Raw genomic sequence first — 24,792 nt, forward strand, 5'->3', positions numbered from 1 at the left:
GAAAAGGCCTTTCCACCGAGGTACCAAACACGTCTTCCTCACATGTTTTTGGACCACATCCCAGTCACTTGCCCTCAGGTTGTGTCCTTGATCTTGGGACGGTTGCAGTGTGGTGGCTTCCACCTGCTGAGAGAAAGAGCGAACCACATCAGCCAGACCTTTGCAGTAGTCCAACACCATATCATCTGTAATGTTCACAAGGGCATTCGCAAGAACCGCTGACAACCTCATTGCTCTGGCCATGAGGATCTTGTGCGGTGACAATCCTGTCTTCCTGTCAGGTGTGTCATCAGAGTTAATGGCAGTGCTTCAGGCCATTTCGGATTCGTGGACGCACATATTTTCACCATTCTTCTTGATTTCAAGGTACCATTCATCTGTTCCATTAGTCCTGATGCGTCATGGCGGTAACTACAATGCAACTTCTGCTCAATGTTTAAGGCTGCACATAGTAATCTAATTAGTCAATTGTTGAAGTGACTTCGCCTATCTGATTCTAAAGAGATCGGAAACCCAAAACGTAATATCAGTTCCCTATGCAGTAGTTTCGCTACTGTGAGGCTGTCGTTTCTTCTTGTGGAGTACGCTTCAATCCAATTACTAAAGATGCAGACAATCACTAACACATATCTCAAACCTCCACACACAGGCATCTCAATAAAATTCATTTGCTTTCTGCTGAATGGACCTCCTGCTCTTCCAATCTTGCTCAAATTAACCACAGTCCCTTTTCCTGAGTTCATTTGCTGACAAGTGACGCAGCAATGGCAAACTGCTTTAGCAACTTGTCTAAACTAATTCTGTTTGAAATCACGAATCATTGCATTCCTCCCAACGTGTGCTTGGCCATGATAATACCTAGCCACTTGAGACAACAGACTGTTCAGCAAAACCAACTGACCCTCTTCTGAAACCCACAATTCATGCTATCGCTGTACACATTCATTTTGTTCCATGATCGTTTTTCGTCTCTGTCAACATTATTCTGTAGTGTTCTCAAGTCTTCCAATGTATCTATTACATTCAACGCATAATTTGTACATTTCATCTTCTTCAGGTAACAATTACCACTTATAATTGAATGATATACAGTTCAATGCGCAAAACCTTGTGACCTGATTCGCATGTCAATTCCCCAGTGACACAAAATCTTGCGATTGCAGATGTGCACTGCATTTCACCACAGCAGTCTTTTTAGGGACTTGGATAGCTTGCAACAAATCTCAAATTCTCTCACCATTTCTCACTGGTGAAACAGAAGAGGTCATGAAATCTATCTGTGACCACAATTGGCCAAAGTCATGGACTATTCCAAATCCATTCTGGATATGCGCATAGATGGTAACTTTAACCTGAGGAGAAACATGGCACGCTCTACTAAGGGCTACCAGTTCCGCTACTTGTGCAGAATATACTTGTCGAAACCAGGACGCTTCCAGAATATCAGTATTTGTGCACACAGCATATGCTGCTTTCAGTACGCCTGTATTGTCCCTTAGACAGGAACCCTCAACAAAGATAATTTTATCATTTTCTTCCAATTAGGTCTCTCTAATATCAGGTCTCGGTTTTGTGCACAGATCAATTACTTCAAGACAATCATGCTCAATCTCTTCCAACTTTTCAATTTCAACATTTTCATTCGGAAGTAAGGTTTCCAGGTTAAGCACTGTACATCTTTTCAATGAGAAATTAGTTGACTCTAGAATACTTGTCTCACATTGAGTCAATCTTGCACCTGTCACGTACTGGGTCTTAGTCCAGGTAAGTAAAACTTCAACTGAGTGAGGGACCATTATTGTTAGGGGATATCCCATCACACTGCCTTCACACTGTGTGAGGCTCTGTCCAACCAATGCAACTGCATGCAAACAGCCTGGCAAAGCTGCTGCAACTTTGTTCAAAGTAGCTGAAAAATATGCTGTTGGGTGGTTTACACTTCCATGGACTTGCGTTAAGACAGACAAAACAACGTGAAGGACTTTGTGTAGTCAGGCATACCCGAAGCTGGAGCTTTGCACAGACTCTCTCTCTATTCAGGAAATTCTTTCATGCAAGCCTGGTCTAACATTAGGGGATCAGTAACCTCCTTGAGGGTCAGCTTCTGCAGTGGTTTGGAAATGACTGAAAAATTAGGAATCCATTGGCAACAATAGCCTACCATCCCTAGGAACATCCTGACATCTCTCTGGGTGGTCGGGGGATTCATCTGCAGTATGGCTGTGACCCTTCTTCTGGACATTTTCCTTATTCCTATCTCAACCTGGTGACCCAGGCATTTCACTTCTTTCTAACAGTATTGTAATTTAAGTGGGGACACTTTATGACCGTTGTTTCCCAAATGGTTCAACAAGGCAATCGTATCATACTTGCACTCGTCTGTAGTTTTGGATGCAATCAACAAGTCATCGATGTACTGTAGTAATGTTGATTAGAAAGGCAATTCCAACAATTCCAAAGTCTTTTTCAAGATCTGTTTGAATATGTAAGGTGACTCCCTTGAGGAATTCGACACCAACAGTAAACTCGGGCCAAAAAATTTAAACAAAAGAGAAATTGACTATAATGAAGAGGCACAGAAAAGAAGGCTTGAGACAAGTCTATGACGGTGAACCATTCAGCATCACATGGAATCTGAAACAGAATCACAGCTAAATTTTGCATCACGGGGCAAAAGTTGATCACAATGTCATTTATTTTTCTCAAATCCTGGACAATTCGAACTTTCCCTCAGGGTTTTTTCAATCCTATTATCGGTGAATTACATTGGCTGCTCAACACTTCTTTCAAGACTCCTTGTTTTACAAACTCTGCTATTATGTGAGCTACCTTCATAAGGATATCCTGTGCCATGTGGTACTGGGGAATCTGAGGAAAAATAGTGTTCAGCTTTAGAGGAACTTTAACTGGCTCAACTTTATTTAGCAGGCCTATTTCTTTCCCTGTCAGATCCCACACTTTCTCTTTAACCTTTCCCTGTAAATCAGGAGGAAGCCCCTTCAACAGGGGGTGCTTCTCCTTTATCTTCTCACACTCGGCCTCTGGAGCTGGGTCATCCTCATCATCTTTATTCATCTGTATCTTGATTCTATCATTTGAATAAGTAATCGAGCACCTGGTTTTACACAGCATGTCTCTTCCCAATAGGGATACTGGACTTAAATCACAGACTACGAATTTGTGCAACCCTTTAAATTTGTCAGTCTTAACCTGAACTGGTTCTGTACTTGGGTTGGTCAAATATTGATCCGCCACTCCTACAATCTGGATATTCTTTCCTGAAAGGGGCAAGTTCGGAACTTCTGCAGTTCTCACTGTAGAACTTGTAGCTCCTGTGTGAACCAAGAATGAAATCTTGTGACCCATTACCTTTCCCTTTACACCCTGTTCTTCAATTACAATGTAATCTGGTGTACCTTCTGGTGGTGCAATATCCCATATACTCGTTGTAATGTACATATCTCTCTTAAAGCACTCTTTAAAGCTTTGAAATTTAATTTTGCGACCTTTATGTTATTCAAAATCAAATAAGGAAGTGACTTTTAATCCCAAAATTCTCTTCACCCGCCCCCTTGAACAATTGTTCTTCACGGACGGCTGACAATCCGTGCGCAACCCTTCTCACTGACCAACCCATCCCAGTGTGGCTTTAATGATGTCACACTCACACGTACTGTGGCTGACAAAGTCTTGCAGCTTGTCCTCCTAAACTCAAATTCACATGAAACTAATGCAATAGATTGAGAGCACTAAACAAAATCAAAACCCACTTTGTCCATTTACTTCAGGTAGGGAAACACAAATGCTTCAGAAACTTTACAGATTTTTCACTGATGGCGTTTGCTCTAGCAGCTACTCCTTCTTTCTCAGTTTCCCTGATTCGCAAGCAAAATGTGACCAGCAAATTTCACTCTCAACTGATCAGTGGGTCTGTCCTGGTGCACATAGGACTCGCCAGATCTCAGTCGAAAAATTATTTCACTCACTGTGACACACACTCTTATTCAATAATCAATAGGAGTCAGTAATTTCCAAACACCATGACCTCTCAGCCAGAAATAACCACACCTTTATAAAAGTTACAATGTTTATTTCTTATATTAACAATGTCAATGTCACATAAGTTAATCTCAATGATAAGCATTCAAAAACAATACTGGCTGACCAAAGCGGCGAAAGAATCACAATCCAATCAAAGCTTGAACTACTACACATTCTAAAGTTACAGTACAAAGTAACAGCAAGAATAACTGTGCAAATTAAATAAGGTAGATTTTGATTCAGCAAAGAAAGGACATCAACATGTAGCAAGTTTCAGTGAGAACCCTAACTAACATCAAATTAGAATTGCATGTTTGCACTCCATGCAAAACAATTTAGTCCCACAAATTTGGAAAAACATCTTACTATGGCTCTATCAAAATTAGGAGCTGGTACCTAGAAACAAATGCAAATAGACATAACAATCAGTAACATTGTCAGTATACCTGTCCTCAAGATGGATCAGCAAGCTGTGACAGTCTTTGTCAATAGGCCATCAGTTTGGTCAGCAAGATCAGGATTCAGCATCAAAGTTTCGAAAAAACAAAGGTGGTCATTACAACCCTGGCGGTCGGTGTTAAAGCAGCGGTAAAAAAAATGGAATTACGACCGTGGTGGAAACCGGCAACATAGACAGCCACTTTAACACTCCGACCGCCACGGCGGTAGAAACAAACAGCTTGGCGGTCACTGCCAACAGACAGGCGGAGGACAATGTACCGCCCACAGAATTACAACCTACCAATCTGCCACCTTTTCCGTGGCGGATTCACCGCGAACAAAAACACGGCGGAAACAGGACTTCGAAGGAAAAACACTCACCTCTGCACACCCCACGAGGAACCAGGACTCCATGGAACCAGAGCTCCACATTTTTCCAGCCTTTATCTTCTTGCTCCTCTACCAGGAGCACGAACGCAGACGGCGAAGACCACGGTGAGTACTGCACCTACGACACAGGGGAGGGGAGGGAAAAAACAGTGACACACACACGCAACACGCAACACCCCCACCCCCACCCTCACCCACGACAACACACACACTAATACAGCATGGTATATTACAGTTATACCCCCTCAACCCCCCCAGAAGAATGCAAAGACAAAAGGAAATGAGGTGAATGATTGTGAGATATTAGAATTCAGTATTAAAAAAATATACATACACTATTTACAAATATATACACCAATAATATTAGTCCAAGGTATTCCACCATTAAAGTCTGTGGACCAATGGGCCCAAAATGCATGGGTGAGGCCCACACAAGATACCCGAACAGGATGGAGAGAACACTGCAGGGGCATCAGATAGAAATGGGTGGGCACTTCAGCCGGTTGAGTACACAACGCCAAATCCACGAGGGGGCCCCATCTCCACTGTTCAATCCTGGGGAGTGCAAAGCCACAGTCTCTCAAGTCTCACAAGTGGGTGGGTTGCCCACTGTTCAATCCTGGGGAGTGCAAAGCCACAGTCTCTCAAGTCTCACAAGTGGGTGGTTTGCCCACTGCTTCATCCTGGTGAGTGCAAAGCCACAGTCTCTCAAGTGGATAACAGTCTCCACTGGTTCTGGAGGGGGCCTTGTGCCCAGAGTGCTTCATCCTGCCAAGGACTGTGTTAGTGGATACATGTCTCCACTGGTTCTGGAGGGGGCCTTGTGCCCAGAGTGCTTAATCCTGCCAAGGACTGAGGTAGTGGATGTCTTTCATCCTGCCAAGGACTGAGGAAGTGGATGTCTTTCTCCACTGGTTCTGGAGGGGGCATTGTGCCCAGAGTGCTTCATCCTTCCAAGGACTGAGGTAGCGGATGTCTTTCTCCACTGGTTCTGGAGGGGACTTTGTGCCTAGAGTACTTTATCCTGCCAAGGACTGAGGCAGTGGATGTCTTTCTCCACTGGTTCTTGAGGGGGCTTTGTGCCCAGAGTGCTTCATCCTGCCAAGGACTGAGGTAGTGGATGTCTTTCTCCACTGGTTCTGGAGGGGGCCTTGTGCTCAGAGTGCTTCATCCTGCCAAGGACTGTGTTAATGGATACATTTCTCCACTGGTTCTGGAGGGGGCTTTGTGCCCAGAGTGCTTCATACTGCCAAGGACTGAGGTAGTGGATTTCTTTCTCCGCTGGTTCTGGAGGGAGCTTTGTGCCCAGAGTGCTTCATCCAGCCAAGGACAGAGGTAGTTGATGTCTTTCTCCACTGGTTCTGGAGGGGGCCTTGTGCCCAGAGTGCTTCATCCTGCCAAGGACTGTGTTAGTGGATACATTTCTCCACTTGTTCCGGAGGGGGCTTTGTGCCCAGAGTGCTTCATCCTGCCAAGGTCTGAGGTAGTGGATGTCTTTCTTCACTGGTTCAGGAAGGGGCCTTGTGCCCAGAGTGCTTCAGCCTGCCAAGGACAGAGGTAGTGGATGTCTTTCTCCACTTGTTCTGGATGGGGCTTTGTGCCCAGAGTGCTTCATCCTGCCAAGGACTGAGTTAGTGGATGTCTTTCTCCACTGGTTCTGGAGGGGGCTTTGTGCACAGAGTGCTTCATCCTGCCAAGGACTGAGGTAGTGGATGTCTTTCTCCACTGGTTCTGGAGGGGGACTTGTGCCCAGAGTGCTTTATCCTGCCAAGGACTGAGGTAGTGGATGTCTTTCTCCACTGGTTCTGGAGGGGGCCTTGTGCCCAGAGTGCTTCATCCTGCCAAGGACAGAGGTAGTGGATGTCTTTCTCCACTGGTTCTGGAGGGGGCCTTGTGCCCAGAGTGCTTCATCCTGCCAAGGACTGTGTTAGTGTATACATTTCTCCACTGGTTCTGGAGGGGGCTTTGTGCCCAGAGTGCTCCATCCTGCCAAGGACTGAGGTAGTGGATGTCTTTCTCCACTCGTTCTGGAAGGGGCCTTGTGCCCAGAGTGCTTCATCCTGCCAAGGATAGAGGTAGTGGATGTCTTTCTCCACTGGTTCTGGAGGGGGCTTTGAGCCCAGATTGCTTCATCCTGCCAAGGTCTGAGGTAGTGGATGTCTTTCTCCACTGTTTCTGGAGGGGGCCTTGTGCCCAGAGTGCTTCATCCTGTCAAGGACTGTGTTAGTGGATGTCTTTCTCCACTGGTTCTGGAGGGGGCTTTGGGCACAGAGTGCTTCATCCTGCCAAGGACTGAGGTAGTGGATGTCTTTCTCCACTGGTTCTGGAGGGGGCCTTGTGCCCAGAGTGCTTCATCCTGCTTGTGGTGGCCTCAGTAGCGTCAGAGCTTTTGGCGTTCATGGGCCTGCGGTGCTTGTGGCGGCGGTGTCTTTGGCAGCGGTGCTTGTTGCGGCGGTGTCCTTGGCAGCGGTGCTTGTGGCAGCGGTGTCTTTGGCAGCGGTTCAGCTGCTGGCGGTCCTGTCTTTGGCAGCGGTTCAGCTGCTGGTGGTCCTGTCTTGAGCAGCGGGGCTGCTGCTGGCCGGCTCCTTGGCAGCGGTTCAGCTGCTGGCGTTCCTGTCTTGTCCAGCGGGGCGGCTGTTGGCGGTCCTGTCTTGGGCAGCGGGGCTGCTGCTTGGGGGTCCTGTCTTGTGCAGCAGGGCTGCTGCTGGCGGTCCTGTCTTGGGCAGCGGGGCTGCTGCTGGCCGGCTACTTGGCAGTGGAGCTGCTGCTGGCGGTCCTGTCTTGGGCAGCAGGGCTGCTGCTGGCGGTCCTGTCTTGGCCAGCGGGGCTGCAGCTGGCCGTCGGATCCTTGGCAGCGGGGCTGCTAGCGTTCAGCTCCTTGGCAGGGGGGCTGATGGCGGTCCTGTATGGGGCAGTGGGGCTTCTGGCGGTCAGATCCTTGGCAGCGGGGCTGATGGTGGTCCTGTCTGGGGCAGTGGGGCTGATGGCGGTCTTCTCCACTGTGCTGATCTTCCCAGACTTGCCGGTTTTCTTGTGCCCCTTCCCCACCTTGGAAGGTGTCGCAGCTGACTCCACACCCCCACCTGTACTCCTGGAGCGGCTTTGGTGGCTGGTGTCTTCCCCCTCTGCCGCCGGGCACTGGCCAACTTGTGATGCTTGACAGGTGGGGGACTGTCCGTGCTGTGGCTCCTTGCCACACTGGCTGCCCTGCTGCCTGGTGCACTCATAATCCAGTGACTACTGGCACCACTGGTCCCGTCGATGTTGTGGCTGAGGTGCTAGGTTGGGACCTGGAGAGTCGGGTCCTAGGAGACTGACGGGGTGGAGGAGGTGAGGGAAAGAGGTCAAGGCTGGCTAGGAAAAGTTTCTTAGGAACACTGGGACGAGTAGATGGAGGGGGTTTGGGAGTGGAGGAAGAGGTAGTGGTCGTAGGAGGTGTACGTTTGGTGAGTTTGGGTGAAGGTGCATGGGCTGGAGGCTGTCGTGAGGTGGATGACTGTTGGGTGGGTGTGTGGCTGCATTTGTGTACCTTGGGAGGTGGGCTCACAGACACACTGGGAGAGGACACAGGGGATGTGTAAATGGTAGTTGGGTGGTGACTGCACGTGAGCGGGGTGTGGTGGTGGGTGTGCTGGTGATGGACATAGTGGCTGAAGATGTAGTGCATGCAGGTGGGAGTGGAGATGAGACTGGGAGGGATGAGAGAGACGAGGAGGAGGGGGACACAGTGGAGGCAGTGGATGTTGGTATGTCTGCATGTGTGTGATGCTTGCGTGAGTGCCTGTGGGATGGGTGGTGCTTATGTTTGCCAGAGCTTCCTTTGTGTGTTGAGGTGTGTGCATGCTAGTCTGATGGTGTGCTTGGGATAGGCTGAGGTACAGGGGTGTGGGCCTGGGTGGAGGAAGTTGGAGGGGGAGGCTAGAGACAGGGACAATGGCTGCCATCAGTGCTGAGGCCAGAGTCTGAAAAGTTCGCTGAAGGGCTGCCTGACCAGAATGAATGCCCTCCAGGAATCCATTGGTTTGTTGCAACTGCCTCTCTACACCCTGGATGGCATTCAAAATGGTAGACTGCCCAACAGTGAGGGACCTGAGGAGGTCAATGGCCTCCTCACTGAGGGTAGCAGGGGTGACTGGGGCAGGGGCTGAGGTGGCTGGGGCAAAGGTATTGGAATTGTCTTAAACTGGCAGGATAGCATATCCTTGTCAGATACTCATAAACTAATCCCTTGACCAATCATTTCAGGTGTCCTGCTCCCCGACTACCTGCCAATGTATGGTCACCTAGTTCTCTGCGGTTTGTGTTATGATGATGTGGAGATTTCGGCGAGATAAGCTTAATCATCGAAGATGGTAAAGGCTTTTTTACACAGTTAGATCAATTCTAGGGTGGCAAACTCCCATCTTCATCTTGTTACTTCTCTAACCCCAGTAAAGGACAAAGCCATGCATCAACTGGCTGATTGCTGACAGATAAATGAAGGATAACTCCTGAATTACCAAAAGAAGTGGAACTCTCATACAAACCTCCTTGTTAGTTCCAGGTAAGGCACAGTAAACCTCCTTGCCCTTTATTCCCCTTATCTGCTGATAGACTTTGAATATAAGCATTGCATTAAGTCATGGAAGACCAATATCTATATCTTATTTCGTTTTTTATCTCCAGCCCACATATTTCACTTAAATCACTGCAAGTTGGGAAATTATATCATTCTTAACCACTCATTAATTTTGAATAACATCAGCTTATTTAAATCTGATTTCTAATACTCTAGTTTCATTTCCAAATTCTACCCCTGCCCTCACCATATCCTCAACAAAGCAAACTCCCTCATCGCACCCCAACTCTGGAAGATCATCAACAGCTCCTCCGAGTCCGTCACCTTCCTGGAGAGCTGGAAACACGCCGAGATCAACGCCCTCCTCAAGAAACCCAATCGGACCCAAAGGACCTGAAAAACTTTCGGCCTATCTCACTGCTCCCCTTCCAAGCAAAAGTCATCGAGAAGGCTGTCAACAGGCAACTGACCCACTTCCTCGAGGAGAACAGCACTCTGGACCCTTCCCAATCGGGATTCTGCAGCAACCACAGCACCGAAACTGCCCTGATCGCCACCACTGATGACATCAGAGCCATACTGGACAACGGCGAAACCACGGCCCTCACTCTCCTGGATCTCTCAGCACCGTTAGACGCCGTCTGCCACCACACCCTACGTAAATGCCTCAGCAATTCAGGAATCTGCGACAGAGCCCTGAACTGGAACACCTCCTTTCTCACCGGCAGAACTCAGAGTCCGCCTCCCTCCATTCTGCTCTGAAGCCACCAAAATCATCTGCAGCATACCCCAGGGTTCATCCCTCAGCCCAACCCTCTTCAACATCTATATGGCTCCACTCGCTAACATCACCTGATCTCACAACCTCAACATCAGCTCATATGCCGACGATACCCAGCTGATCCTCTCCCACACCATGGACTCCGTCAAGACCAACCTCCACGAAGGAATGAAGGCCATCGCCGAATGGATGAAGAACAGCTGCCTCAAACTCTATTCCGCCAAGACTGAGGTCCTCATCTTCAGCTCCACCCTCCCGCATGGGATGACTCCTAGTGGCATGCTAAACTCGCATCCGCTCCGACTCCCACCGAGCACACACGCAACCTAGGATTCATTCTGGACTCCTCACTATCCATGACCTAGCAAGTCAACGCAATCTCCTTCTCCTGCTTCAACACCCTCCGCATGCTCTGAAAGATCTATCAATGGATCCCCACAGAAACCAGAAGAACATTCACCCAAACCCTCGTAAGCAGCAAATTGGACTACGGCAATGCCCTCTACTCAGAAAACACAGCCAAACTCCAGAAAAGGCTTCAACACACCCAGAACGCCTCCGCACACCTCATCCTGGACATCCCCCACCACTGCCACATCACAGGCCACCCGAGAGATCTGCACTGGCTCCCTGTCAACAAGAGAATCACCTTCAAACTCCTTACCCACGCTCACAAGGCACTGCATAACACTGGACAAGAATGCCTCAACAGATGGCTCTTCTACACCCTGACCCATCAGCTCTGCTCCGCCAACCTCGTCCTCGCAACCGTCCCACGCATCCGCAGAACTACAACCGGTGGCAGATCATTCTCGCACCTAGCCGCCAAGATGTGGAACACTCTTCCCACCCACCTGCGGCAGACCAAGGACCTCCTTACCTTCAGGAGACTTCTCAAGACTTGACTGTTGGAGCAGTAGGAGCAGCCCCCTTCCTCAGCACCTTGAGACCCTCACGGGTAAGTAGTGCGCTTTACAAATTTCTTGATTGATTGATTGATTGATTGAAATTGTATAAATCTAATAATGAAACAATTATTCAGTACATTGAAATAAATAGGAAATGGGTGGGTTCTGTCGGGGCTTGTCAGATTCAGGGTGGAAACATGAAACATATTAGATTGTGGGAAAACAATCATACTCGCAGCAGCATAGACTAGTTGTAGAAGAGGTCCTAATCAGTGGTCCTGAAAAAGGCCCCCTACTTCCATGTACTGGTAATTATTTGTACTTTTTGGTGTCAGCTCAGTGAACTGACACAATGTCAGACTAGTCCGATATTAACAGAGAATAGACTGGCACTAACCAGAAAACATTTTCGATGATTGTATGGTTACTCATATTTGGGCAGAAGACCTCTGACCTTAATAGAGATCAAATTTGTGTGTGTTTAACAAGCCCAAAATATCAGCAAAATACTTTTAAAGATTTTTTAAGATGGTCTTTTTACAGTATTCATAATTTACAAACTAATTTTGGATTCCAGTGACAGAATGTGTTTTTATCATTCCATTAGCCATTTTTGATTCCTTGTTTTAGTGAACCTGACAAAAGAAGTGAGTGGTTTTTGTATGAAATCGGAGTTTAATGGCATGAGCACAATCAGAAGTTAATGGACTCCAGCTCTGAGAACCAGGGTGCTTTGCTTTTGGTGTTTCAGGGCTCCCATGCTATATAGCCCCAAACAGGAAACTGACCCCTACATTTATACTTGCTTTGTGCCGAATTTGCGTAATTTTTTAAAATGAAAATTTGTTACAAACCTAAATCCAAATGTATACTTTGGTGCTAGACCCGTCTAGCGCCAGAGTTTTGGAGTTAAAGTCATTTTTTGCTAGCGGTAAACTACCTTGCGTCAATGAGATGCAAGGTAGGCGTTCCCGGCCAAAAAATGACAATATGGCCTTAGAGCCATATTTATCCCCCATGCTAAAATCATGGTGGAAGGTGGCTTTAAATAATGGTGCTAAGCTTGCTTAATGCCATTATTTAATGCCTGGGTCAGGGCAGGCGTTAGGGGACCTGTGAGCCTATTTCTATGGTCAGAGACCATGGAATGGGCCCACAGGTGCCCTTCCCTAGCCCCAGGGACACCCCCCCACACCAGAGGGATGCCAGAGGATGGGGGGACCCCGTCCCAGGTAAGTCAAGTAAGTACAGGTGAGTATTTTTTTCATATTTTTTCAATGTGCATTAGGGGGGCCTAACTTGGGCCTCCCTACATGGCACTGGTCCCAATGGCCATGCCAAGGGGACATACATCCCCTGGGCATGGCCATTAGGGTGTTGGGCATGACTCCTGTCTTTACTAAGGCAGGAGTCATGTCCATGGGGGTTGTGCTTCTAACGATGACGCTAGTCTGGTTAGACGCATTTTTATGCCTCTAACCGGACTAACGTCATCCTTTGACGCACAACCTCCTGTTCCCCGTAGGCCTCCCCCACCCAGCAAACGTCCTTTTTCATGACGCTAGCCAGGCCTTACCGCCTGCTACCATCATTGTCATTCTATAAATATGATGCCCGGCCGGTGTCTTGGAATGGCGCTAGCTGGCAGAATACTTTTTCACACAACACTGCGTTAGCACAGTTTGACGTGAAAAAGTATTAATATGCCCCCAAGTACCCCTTTTAGCAATTGATACTCAGAGTAAAGGGACATTCTAAGGATTGAACAGGGATGTGCAGTAGGCTACAAACTCAGGGCCATATTTACAAGGTCCACAGGGCGGCGCAGCAAGTGCCTTGCTGCACTGCCCTGTGACACTGGGAAAGGGCAAAAATGCACTGTATCTACAAGATATGGCACATTTCTGTCCTCTCCCCTCCACTGGCACACAAATGGCTGCAATGCACCAATGCAGGCACCCTTGCAGCATGGTTCAGGGGTGCCTGCATTGTAGAGATGATTGTTTTTGAGCAGGAAGGGACAGCTTCCTGCACAAAAAGAATCAATGGAGGCGATTTCCTCCACACATAGAGCACACATAGAAAAAGCAAAAAACTGGGAGAAGTTAACATATTTCTCCTCGTTGTGTTACTCTTACACTTTCCCTGGGGAGGCATAGATTTTTGACACATTTCCAGGTTTACAAACCTTGTAAATCTGGGATTGCATCAAAATCCATGGGTGTTGTGATGGGGACTTGCATTGCGTTGCCTTACTCCATATCTTCAAGGCCATGTAAAGCCATTCAAAGGGGCTTTGCATGGCCTAGTATATATGGGTGTGCAGCCTGCGTGACCAGTGCATCACAAAAAGTGATGCACCCGTGACACAGTCCGCTTGTAAATATGGGCCTCAGAACGCAGCAATTCAACATATAACCTACAATGTACCACTGCACAGTTTACGCTCTTTCTTTAAAAATGAAAAGTATCTTTAATACATGCAAAATAAATTCTGTACACAACATTAAAATAATGCAGAAAATGGTGGGTGAAAATCCAATGGAACACTCTCTAAAGGGCTATACAAAGTACAGGGGTTGTACACTCAGGGAAGGCCAAGGAAGTCTAACAGTTCCCTATACAAATACAAGACTTTGTATGTCTGAGGCACTTTCAACAGTTTGCATACCAGCAGACCCTGAGCTCTGAGACCACAATACCCAATATATGTTTATAACATTGTATATAATGAAAAAAACACTCTTACGTGCTTGTGTTAACAGGGTGCCACAATATGAATACATATCGCTTAGCTGCCATATATCACAGCTACCTACCGCCTCTCCCGACCTGTTAGGCCTTCGTCTATCCTTTGGGCCTGACTCTGTGGTGAACATCTTTAATATCTACGCTCGAGGGGTCAGGGGGGGTCAAGTCTCCAAAACCCTCTGCGCCCTCGTAGCCCTCTTACAAAATTATCCCCGCCATCATAAAACCATTGTGGCTGGGGACTTCAACGTCACATTCGAACCCCTTGACTGGGACGATCTCAGGTCCACCCGCGAGGAAGATCAAGCCTGGTCTATCCCCGCCCTGTCAATTCCACCCATCAAAAGGTGGACGTCGGTTGCCATTCAGGTTAAATCATTGACCATGGAGTTTGGACTCAGGGCGCTAAATGGCAGAACTAATTCAGACACCAACGGTAGTCACACATACAACAAAACGAACCACACCAGCAGAATCGATTATTGCCTATTCGATATAAGATTATGGCCTCTAGTCATCGACATGACAATCATCGAAAGGACCGAAAGTGATCACAACCCTCTCTCTGTCCACACATTAGCCCTAGGTAACCTCCCAGCCACGTCTAACCCCGCAGCAGTAGCACCCGAGGGTATTAACCTGGCCAACAACAAAAGACACCTAAAATGGGTCAATATTGTGGCCCGGCCCGCACTCATCAATGCTGCCAACAACACCCTAAAATCCACACTAAGGGACCTAGAGGCGGGTTCTGCAACACCCCACCAGGAAATTAGCTCAATCCACACCTCCTGCTTTAGGGATATCGCAGCCCACTTCTCAGCACCCCCAGCCCACGACGACAAACGACCCAAAGCCAGGCACCGCTGGTTCAACAAAACGTGCCGGTCCCTAAACAAGCGCCTAGTTCAAGCCATTAAATCCAAGGACCCCATCGCCATCCGCGTAGCTAGGAAGTCCTATAAATCTGCAATATGCATAGCCAAGCGTGATCAAGATAGCAAATGGTGGACAGCACTCAGCGACGCTGTGCGCGAGAGAAATTATAGTCTGTTCTGGTCCCTGGCAGCGCGAGGCCCAGAAACCAGTGGTTTGGACATCACAACCAATATTGCCCCAAGAGACTGGATAGCCCACTTTAGTAGTCTGTACTCCCCTGATCATGATAGCCCCACCTCTGTTTGTACGGGCCCCCTCCTACTTCACTCATCAGCACCAACCACCGCAGCACCCCTGTTGTTCTCCCAAAGTGATATAACTTATTCTCTAAGCACTCTAAAACGCGGCAGGGCCCCTGGTTCAGACTGCGTCCCAGCAGACCTATTCTCAACAGACCTAGCATCCTGGTCAAGATATCTCACCATTCTAGCTAACGCAATAGCATCTGGGGCGCCAATTCCCGACTCTTGGAAAGCGGCCATTGTTATTCCAATCTTTAAAAAGGGCGACAGATCTCTTCCCTGTAACTATAGACCCATTAGTCTAATTGACTGTGTCCAAAAAGTCTTCTGCCACTGCCTCCTAGGGAAGATAGAAGAATGGATAATTGACCACGATATCCTTAGCCCCCTCCAAGCCGGTTTCCGAAAGAAGATTTCCACCACTGATCAAGCCCTCAGATTCCTATTATTATATTGGAAAACAGTGTTCTTTGGTAAAGGCAGCCTTTATGTAGCTTTCGTGGACCTCAAATCTGCCTTTGACCTAGTACCTCGCAACAAACTGTGGGTCACTCTCTCTCGGATGGGAATCCCGGAACACATCCTTGCCATTTTGATACGACTCCACGAGGACAACTACGCACAAGTCAGGTGGGGCAACAAGGGCCAACTTACCGATAGAATCCACGTCTCTAGGGGTGTGCGGCAAGGTTGCGTACTTGCCCCGACCCTCTTTTCCCTGTACATCAACGAAATTGTCCCCTCCCTTCTCAGACTGCAGGCTGACGCACCTTCACTTGGCACACAAAAAATCCCAGTCTTACTCTTTGCCGATGACACTCTTTTGATATCTAAGACCCCTAGTGGTCTAAGGAAACTCCTTGCGTGCTTCGAGCATTTCTGTTCATCCCAGGGACTCGAAATCAACGCAACGAAAACCAAACTAATGACCCTTAATCCCCACAGATCTTTCAAAGGGAAATTTACTTTAGAGGGCTCCTCACTCGAGAAGGTGGGCATTTTCAGCTACCTGGGCATAACACTCACTGACAACATGTCCTGGAAGCCACACATAGGAAAACAAGCCCTTAAATTAAGACAAACAACTGGGGCTCTACTAAAAAATTTCCACCTCTCACACACAAAACCAATTCGCCCAGCATTACAGTTATACGAATCCCAGGCAGTTTCCTCAGCGCTCTACGGGGCTGAACTTTGGGGTTATACCAAAACCCAAGACCTAACCACCGCTGAAAACAACTTCTTAAGAAATCTTGTGTCCCTTCCGCTAAGCACCCCACTGTTCCCTCTTTTCAAGGACCTCGGCATCAAACGCATTGGTCACAAAGCCCGCCTGCGACCTCTGCTGTACTGGCGACGTCTCTGGACCACTCCGGAACTTGACATCTTCACCGAAGCTCTACAGGTCATCCTAAAAGCCGACCACCTGCACAGAATCCCCTGGCTACGATCCATCAAGGATTTACTTCACTCTATCGGGCTCGATGATCTCTGGAACTCACCAGCCACGTCAGTCTTTCCCTCGAAAAGCGAACTAAAGAAACTTTACTGGCAAAGGGCCAACAACGAAGACACTCGGGCTGCACTCCACACTACATTATCTTGTGACTTTGCCAACCTAAAAGAGTCATGCAAGTACGAAACTTTTTGGGACCTAATCACGGTCCCAAGGGAAAGGAAACTGTACTTCCAGCTCCGCATTGGAACACTCCCATTAAGACTTTTCACCAGCAGCTGGTCACACAACGAATCCACCGCATGCCCTGCTTGCAAAGCCCCCGTCGAGAATCTCCCTCACCTTCTTTTTGCATGCCCCGCGTATACTGCCCCCCGTAGGAAATGGCTGGCCCCGGCATGCAGACTACTGGGAGCACGCTGCTCTGCGCTAGCTCTGCGAATCCTTAGATCAGACACCAGGCCAACGCTAGTGATCGCTATCGCCAAATTCCTCGGAGCTAGTTGGCTTATTAGAGGGAAAACTCTCCTGGACAAAGACTCCAAATAAGACTGTCCCAACATCCTGCACAGTGCATTTCATTTCATCTCATTTCATCTAATTTCATTCCATTTTATTCTATCTCATTTTTATTCCATTTTAATTTTTATTTATGTTTTACTCCCTTTTATCACCATATTTACCTGCAATTTTATTTTATTATGTGCATTTACTTGTATTTATTACTGCTCGTGCTTTTTTGGCTCTTGTAGCCGCAATAAAGCTTCTTTGAATTTGAATTTGAATACATATTTAGAGGCGTAACTATAAGAAAGTACCAAAAAGTGATCTCCTATGAATCGCTCTTATTTCTACTACTGAACTAGTTTGTCTAAAACCACTGCCAACCCCTGAACGCCAAGAATACAAAGATTCCTAAAATCCAACAAAATGTCAACTCAAAGAACACTCAAAATAAAAGCACACCTCTCCTAGAGTCATGATTTCAAGGGCATGAGCGACTTAGGTTGTCACAATTGTCACAATTCAAAACAAAGATGTGGGGCTCTCATTCACTCTTTGCAGCCACCGAACACACTCTAATGTTTTTGGGAGTGCCGCTGCCCTTTAGAGGCACCATCTGACATAATATGCAAACTTTAAAAAGCCCATACTGGGCCCTATGGTCACTTCCCAGGCAGTCAGCCTTTCTCCAGTTATGACTGGCCAGTAAATGTGTAATTTTCTGTCCATTTTATTTCTTAAACTGTAAACTGATGCTTCTACTTTATGCCCAGGGTTGTCAATTGCTGCTTTCTTGGGATACCCACTCATGGGCCAGAGAGATGTGCAACAGCTCCAGAACCACACTACCTAATGTTGCCTCATTGCCTGTGCCAGCACTGTCTTTTTTCAGGGGCTCAAGGACTTCACTTCTCTTGCTGCTCTTCATCTGACGCAAGCAGTGTGGACAAGATGTGGTGTGCATACCAGTGCTTCGGGAGCCCCACTCCTATGGGTTTAGGTGGTTCCCAACTTGTAATGGCAGAGCATCGAAATGCAGTGTAGCAGTGCAACAGTGCTCCTTCTTTGTGATGTCTCATGGGATATAACTCAGCATGGGCTTCCCAGGGGTGCTGTTTTAAACAAATGCTGGCTGTGATGGTGATTCCACCACTCCAGTAGCCAATAAAAGACTCAGGAGGAATACATGAAAAAACTGTGACTACCGCATAGGAGCAGTCTATATAAACTGAGATTTTTCTGGCCCTAGTGGGTAGAATGAGCTGTGGTATTCATTAACTCTTTGCCCTCTACCCGCAACATTTTTGTTTTGTGGCTAGCTCCTTTACAGTTTATTTTGTTTTTTATAGTCCCTTGGTACTGCTTCTTCCTCTTCCTAGCAGACGTGGGTTGAAATGAGCTTTGGGCTTGCCAGTCCTAGGAAGGATATTGACTGGGATCTTCCTACATCACCCTGTAGTCCTCAAGGCAGACCAATCTCTCTGTCTACCCATGCCTTCAGCCACTTCTAGTAACCCTCCTAAGCCCACATCCATTTCTAATCTTCAAACGTCCTTTGGGACCTTCTTTCATATTCTCAAGTCCACTCTCAACTGGCCCACGAAGGAAAGATATGGAGATAGGGCCACTAGCTCTGGAGACAACAAAATTGCATTAATAACAATTCCAGAGTGTCCTTCCATTGTAGACAGGGGTCCATTCAATATGTGGGTTTGTCCTCCTTCTTCTATTTCCCCTTTGCTTTTCACAGGTGAGACCTTTGCAGATGTTTAAAAATTGATATGGAGAGTTCAAAAGGGTACGCGTCTTTACCCAGTCCAGAGGTTCCACATCACCAATCTACCTCTAGCTACCACTTTCAGGGAGCTGCCCAGAGGCTGTTCAGCTCCATTCACTCTGAAAGATGCAAGATGGCAACTTTGGGAAACACTCACCTCTAAGCCAGATTCTTTATAGTCAGATGGAATGTCTTCGAATACTTCAAAGAAAGCCCCATTTGATGAATGGCGGCAGGAGTCTTTGTTCTTTCCCTTTGTGGCACTTGGGAAGACTATGCATTAGCTTGTCAGAGAGAAACAGCTGGTTATCTTATGGAGATTTGTCCTCCACTTTCTTCCTTCCCCAACATGCGGCTAATATTTTAGAATAGATGCATTGTTCAATGGGATATTTGCACAGCCATCTGTGTAGCAGTGTATTAGTACAGAAATAAGTACTATATATGACATGTTAAACAGGGAAGAAGGATATGGAGAAACAAAGGGGCGGATCTTAAGTTTCAGAAAACGCCAACATTTCTCCTGAGGCAATTGCACAGCATATTGTAAAACACAATACATTTAATATGGAAAACAGGTTTGTATCTAAATAGATAGATAGATAGATAGATAGATAAATAGATAGATAGATAGATAGATAGATAGATAGATAGATAGATAGATAGATCGATAGATAGATAGATAGGTAGATAGATAGATAGATAGATATGTGCTCAAAGTGGAAAAGAAGTGTCCATGTTAGTCCTATTCATGATAAAAAGACAATTAAATCATCCAACGTGTACTGAAAGACATGTCGACATTTCAGACCCCGCTGTAATGAATATTTCGACCATCCTGGAGACCTGACCCACAAAACTGTAAGAAAAACAGTAATTAACTGTAAGATGGTAGTCAATGATGCGCAATCCAAAAGATACAATCAGCTAGTGCTAAATAAATGTAACCAACAACGATGCATCAGCCTGAAAGGATGCTGACAAGCCAAAATGAACATCATTCATTTGTAAACACATTAGCATGGGGGTGAAGTCAAATCACAAATACAGCCGCTTGACTATTTAAAAATTCTACATTCGAAGAAATATTGAAGTCAGCAAAATGAGCCCAATGAAGTTACTCACTGTCTTTCTTGACAGATAATGTGTGTTTTGGAAGGAACACATTAGAAAGGTAAACTTGACTACGTAACAGTGGCTTAATGCAAAATAGTGGACCCCCATACAGAATGTGACGAAGGAACCCAAAATCTCCCATACTCACAGATATTCATTGGCCTTGGGCTGAATGGAGCCCCTTGTTATGGCTTAGGGGTATCCTGGAGCATTGGGCCTGGGCCCACCCTGAACCACAGGGGTATGAGAGTCCTGTGTTATGTCCCTGCTATATAACTGTTAATGAGAATTGTTTCACCTATAGATTCAGGACCACATTCACTGCATTAGCCCTCCAAGCCAATTTGTTCCTATAAGTTGCCAGTAAAAATGTAAACTTCGCACTTGTATAGCGCCCTACTCACCTGTTAGGGTCTCAAGGAACTGTACACATACCACTTTGGAACCCCTCCTGGCTTTTTCCCTGTGAGGAACCCACTCCTGGGCAACCCCCAGGGTGAAGCCAGGCATCCAAGCGCTGTCAGGGTCTTTGTGGACATTAAGCAAGCTATCGCCCAGTTAAAGAAGTGGGACCCAGAGGCAAGAATTATCTGGCCCAAGGGAATTGAACCCTGGTCCCAGGCCAGATCTCTGTATCAGGGTCTGCTGCTCTAACCATTGTGCCACACTTATCTAGTGATATAAGTGATGAACATCTTGCCTGCACATTGAACAGGTCATAACATATTTATCTAATATTTCATGTCATTTGCTTGATGGTTAACTAGACCATAATGTTCTACTAGTGAGATATTTTGTGATATGTAACTAAATGTGACGATGTTTTAAGATCAATTTCGGATCTCTTTTGTGGTTTTACTATATAGTGAACTCACTTTGTCATGTTTTGCAGTAATTGCCATTTTTTGTCATACCGTTGGAAAAAATATTAGAGATGGATGCCATTGTGTACCAATCTTGTTAAAAGATTTGACTGTACAATTATTTTAATAATGTATTCTGAGCACAGGTGTTAGTGTTTTGCGCACTATAGACTAAACATACTGTGCAGAATGCCTTATTAAAATGCAACAGGCACCTTCCACATAATCTGAAAATTAATTTACCTTTCAATCAATTTCTACGTCTATGACGTAACTTTACAAATACAACTGATGAAATTCAGATGAGCCAAAATGTTAGCATTTCAACTACAAAGAAAAGGTTATGTGTATAGTTTCATCAGAATATATTTAAAAAGAGCTTGGGTCTGTGACTCGTCTGAGATGAACCATATAAAGAAACTACTTTGTGAAAAAAATCACTTGCCCAACAATGGCAGTTTTCAGAGAGCAAACCCCTTATTGCTTTCAAGATAGAAAAAATAAGCAAGCGAATAGACTCCACTCAGGTCTTCATTCACACATTAGGGGTTATATCCTGTTCTTGGGCACGACCGTTGTGAAAATTGATCTGCCAGTAACACTTCCTCTGGCTGAAATATTTTACCATTATGGTCACCTATAGTATTCGCTAGAAATTTGGGCCCATATTTATACTTGTTTATCGCCGCATTTGCGCCGCTTTTTTACTCAAAAGCGGCGCAAATTTACAAAATACAATTGGATTTTGTAAATTTGCGCCGCTTTGCGTCAAAAAGCGGCGATAAAAAAGTATAAATATGGGCATTAATATCTCAGATTCATGGGGCATATTCACAAACAGTATTTTAAAGTACATTTTATTAGCACCACAATCGTACTACTTACATAGTACAAAATGCTATTCACTAACCTATGTGCAGAGGTCTCCACCCCTCCTGTTCCACTAAAAAATAGGACTATTTTTGGCTGAAACCCACTAGGATCCATGGATATTTACTCATACCTACCAAAGCTGCCTGACAAGAAGTTATATGTATAAACTCTACCAGTTCCTGTGTGTTTTAAATCAGTTTGTAATATTTTGGGCCTAGAAAGGTTGATCCAGATTATTTATGTGCTTTGTTTATGCTCATTAAACTAAATAGTTGGCTTAAAGGCATGTTTTAATTGATTATTTACTACTCTTGCCCTTAGTACACAAACTTCTTTGTCCATTATTTCAAAGTATAATATTGACAAATGCACTAAGGCAATGCACTTTTTTAACTGAGATGCCTCTCTTGTTACAGGAGGGTTCGATCAATTTTGATGTGTACTTAAGAAAATAATTGTCTAAAATAAAATATGCAGACCCGAGCTAGGAGCCCTGGGTACTTTCTAGATTTAGGTGGAGAACTGCTCTGGTTCATGGAGCGCATCTCCAACACTAGCAACAGTCTGATTCACTGAACATGTCTGTATTTCAATATTATTTTTTAAGCAAAGGATTATAAAAGTGCTACCCACAGTGAGCTCAATTAAGTGACATAATATTTGCCAATTGGTTTGCAGCAAAGTTTTTAACCCATTCGCTGCCAGGCCTTTTCCTCCTAAGGTGCCAAGACTTTTTTGGGCTATTTGGGGCAGTTCGCGCTTAGGCCCTCATAACGTTTTGTCCACATAAGCTTCCCAACGCAAATTTGTGTCCTTTTTTCCAACATCCTAGGGGTTCTAGAGATACCCAGACTTTGTGGGTTCCCCTGAAGGAGATAAAAAAATTAGCCAAAATACAGCGAAAATTGTGTTTTTATAAAAAAAAAATGGAAAAAGGGCTGCAGAAGAAAGCTTGTGTTTTTTTTCCCTGAAAATGACATCAACAAAGGGTTTGCAGAACTATAATCACCAGCTTCCCAGCTTTCAGGAACAGGCAGACTTGAATCAGAAAACCCAATTTTTCAACTCAGTTTTGGCATTTTACTGGGACATACCCCATTTTTACTATTTTCTGTGCATTCAGACTCCTTCCAGTTAGTGACAGAAATGGGTGTGAAACCAATGCGGAATCCCAGAAAGCTAAACATTTCTGAATAGTAGGCAAAACTTTGAAATCAGCAAGGGATCATTTGTATAGATCCTACAAGATTTTCCTACAGAAAATAACAGCTAACAAAACAAATATTGAAATTAAAGTGAAAAAACAGCAATTTTTCTCAACATTTTACTCTGTAACTTTTTCCTGTGATGTCAGATTTGTGAAAGCATTATACTGTTACGTCTGCTGATCTCTTCTGTTGTGGGGATATATAGGGCTTGTGGGTTCATCAATAACCCTAGGTACCCAGAGCCAATAAATGAGCTACACCTTGCAATGGGTTTTCATTCTATACCGGTTATACAGCAATTCATTTGCTGAAATATAAAGAGTGAAAAAATAGGTATCAAGAAAACCTTTGTATTTCCATAATGGGCAAAGGATAAGGTGTTGAGAAGCAGTGGTTTTTTGTACATCTGTGAATTCTGGGGAGCCCATACCAGCATGTGAATTACAGGGCATTTGTCAAATAGACGTCTTTTTTACACACTGTCTTACATTTGGAAAGAAAAAATGTAAAAAAAAGACAAGGGGCAATAACAACTTGTTTTGCTATTCAGTCTTCCCCCAAGTCTCCCGATAAAAATGGTACCTCACTTGCATGGGTAGGTCTAATGCTCACAACAGGAAATGCCCCAAAACACTATGTTCACACATCAAAATTATCAAATACTAAACTACCAGTTTTTGTGGGTGGGACCTGCATTTTTGGTCCTGGGCTCAGCAGCCATATAGGGAAACCTACCAAACCCAAACACTTCTGAAATCTAGACATCCGAGGGAATCCAGGGAGGTGTGACTTGCGTGGATCCCTCAATGTTTTCTTACCCAGAATCCTCAGCAAACCTCATATTTAGCTAAAAAATCAAATTTTCCCACATTTCTGTGCGGGATCACTGCACAGGGACCAATTTACTACCACACAATGTTCCCCTCAGTCTCCCGATAAAAATGATACCTCACTTTTGTAGGTGGGCCGAGTGCCTGTGACAGGAAAGAGCCAAAAACCTGTGGAAATTGAGGGGAAACCAAAGTGGGTCCAAACGGGCAGTTTGAAAAAAAACATTTGGGGCTAACAAGTGGGACAGAATTCTTATCGGTATAGATGATACAATGCTGTGTGGTAGGAATTTTATGGATTCCTGCCGATTCCGGAAGGTTCTAGCACAAAAATGTAGAAAAAATGTGTGATTTCCAGCAAAGTTGGAGGTTTGCAGGGCATTGTGGGTACGAAAGTGGTGCGGGGTGCATGTGAAGCACATCACGCTGGACTCACTTAGATGTTTAGTTTTCAGATATATCTAGGGCTTGTGGATTTTTCACGTCCCAAAGTACAAAAAGTACAGCTCTCACCATTCCAACTGGGACGTTTTTCTGAGTAAGCCAAGCTCTCATGGCCCAAATGTAAAACCAAAACCCAAAATAATCAAATGTCCTCTTGCTTGCCATGGGATAAGATGTTCTAGTGTGCGGGCAGAGCTGAAAGACTGTTACCCCCTTCAGTTGGGGTGGGGGCACAACCATGCCCATACTGCTTGGTAGTCACCACAACACTTTTTTTTTTTTTAAATCCCTGGCATCTAGTAGACTTTCTGCCTCCCGGGTGTGGATGGGGGGTAATTGCCCCATCTGCCCACTAGTGGGCAGAACAACTTTGGGCCCATTTATTTGGGGTGGGGGTGTGGCTATACCCCACCCTATTATTTTGAAAAAAATCTTTCCTTATCTCTGGTGCGCTTTATGGGCCTTTCAAAGGGAAGCTAATCTCCACCCAAGGGGGGCAGATATGGCCAACAGTAATATGCCCCATGGGGAACGACCCTTGCCCAAGAGGCTGCCCTCTCAAACAAAACACACACATGCACACACACCAATCCCTGGTGCCTAAGTGGTTTACGCCCCCCGGGGGCAGATCGGCCTAATAGAAATAGGTGGATCTGCCCGCAAGGTGGCA

The sequence above is a fragment of the Pleurodeles waltl genome, chromosome 2_2 (genome assembly GCF_031143425.1).
Source record: "Pleurodeles waltl isolate 20211129_DDA chromosome 2_2, aPleWal1.hap1.20221129, whole genome shotgun sequence".
Taxonomy (NCBI): Eukaryota; Metazoa; Chordata; class Amphibia; order Caudata; family Salamandridae; genus Pleurodeles; species Pleurodeles waltl.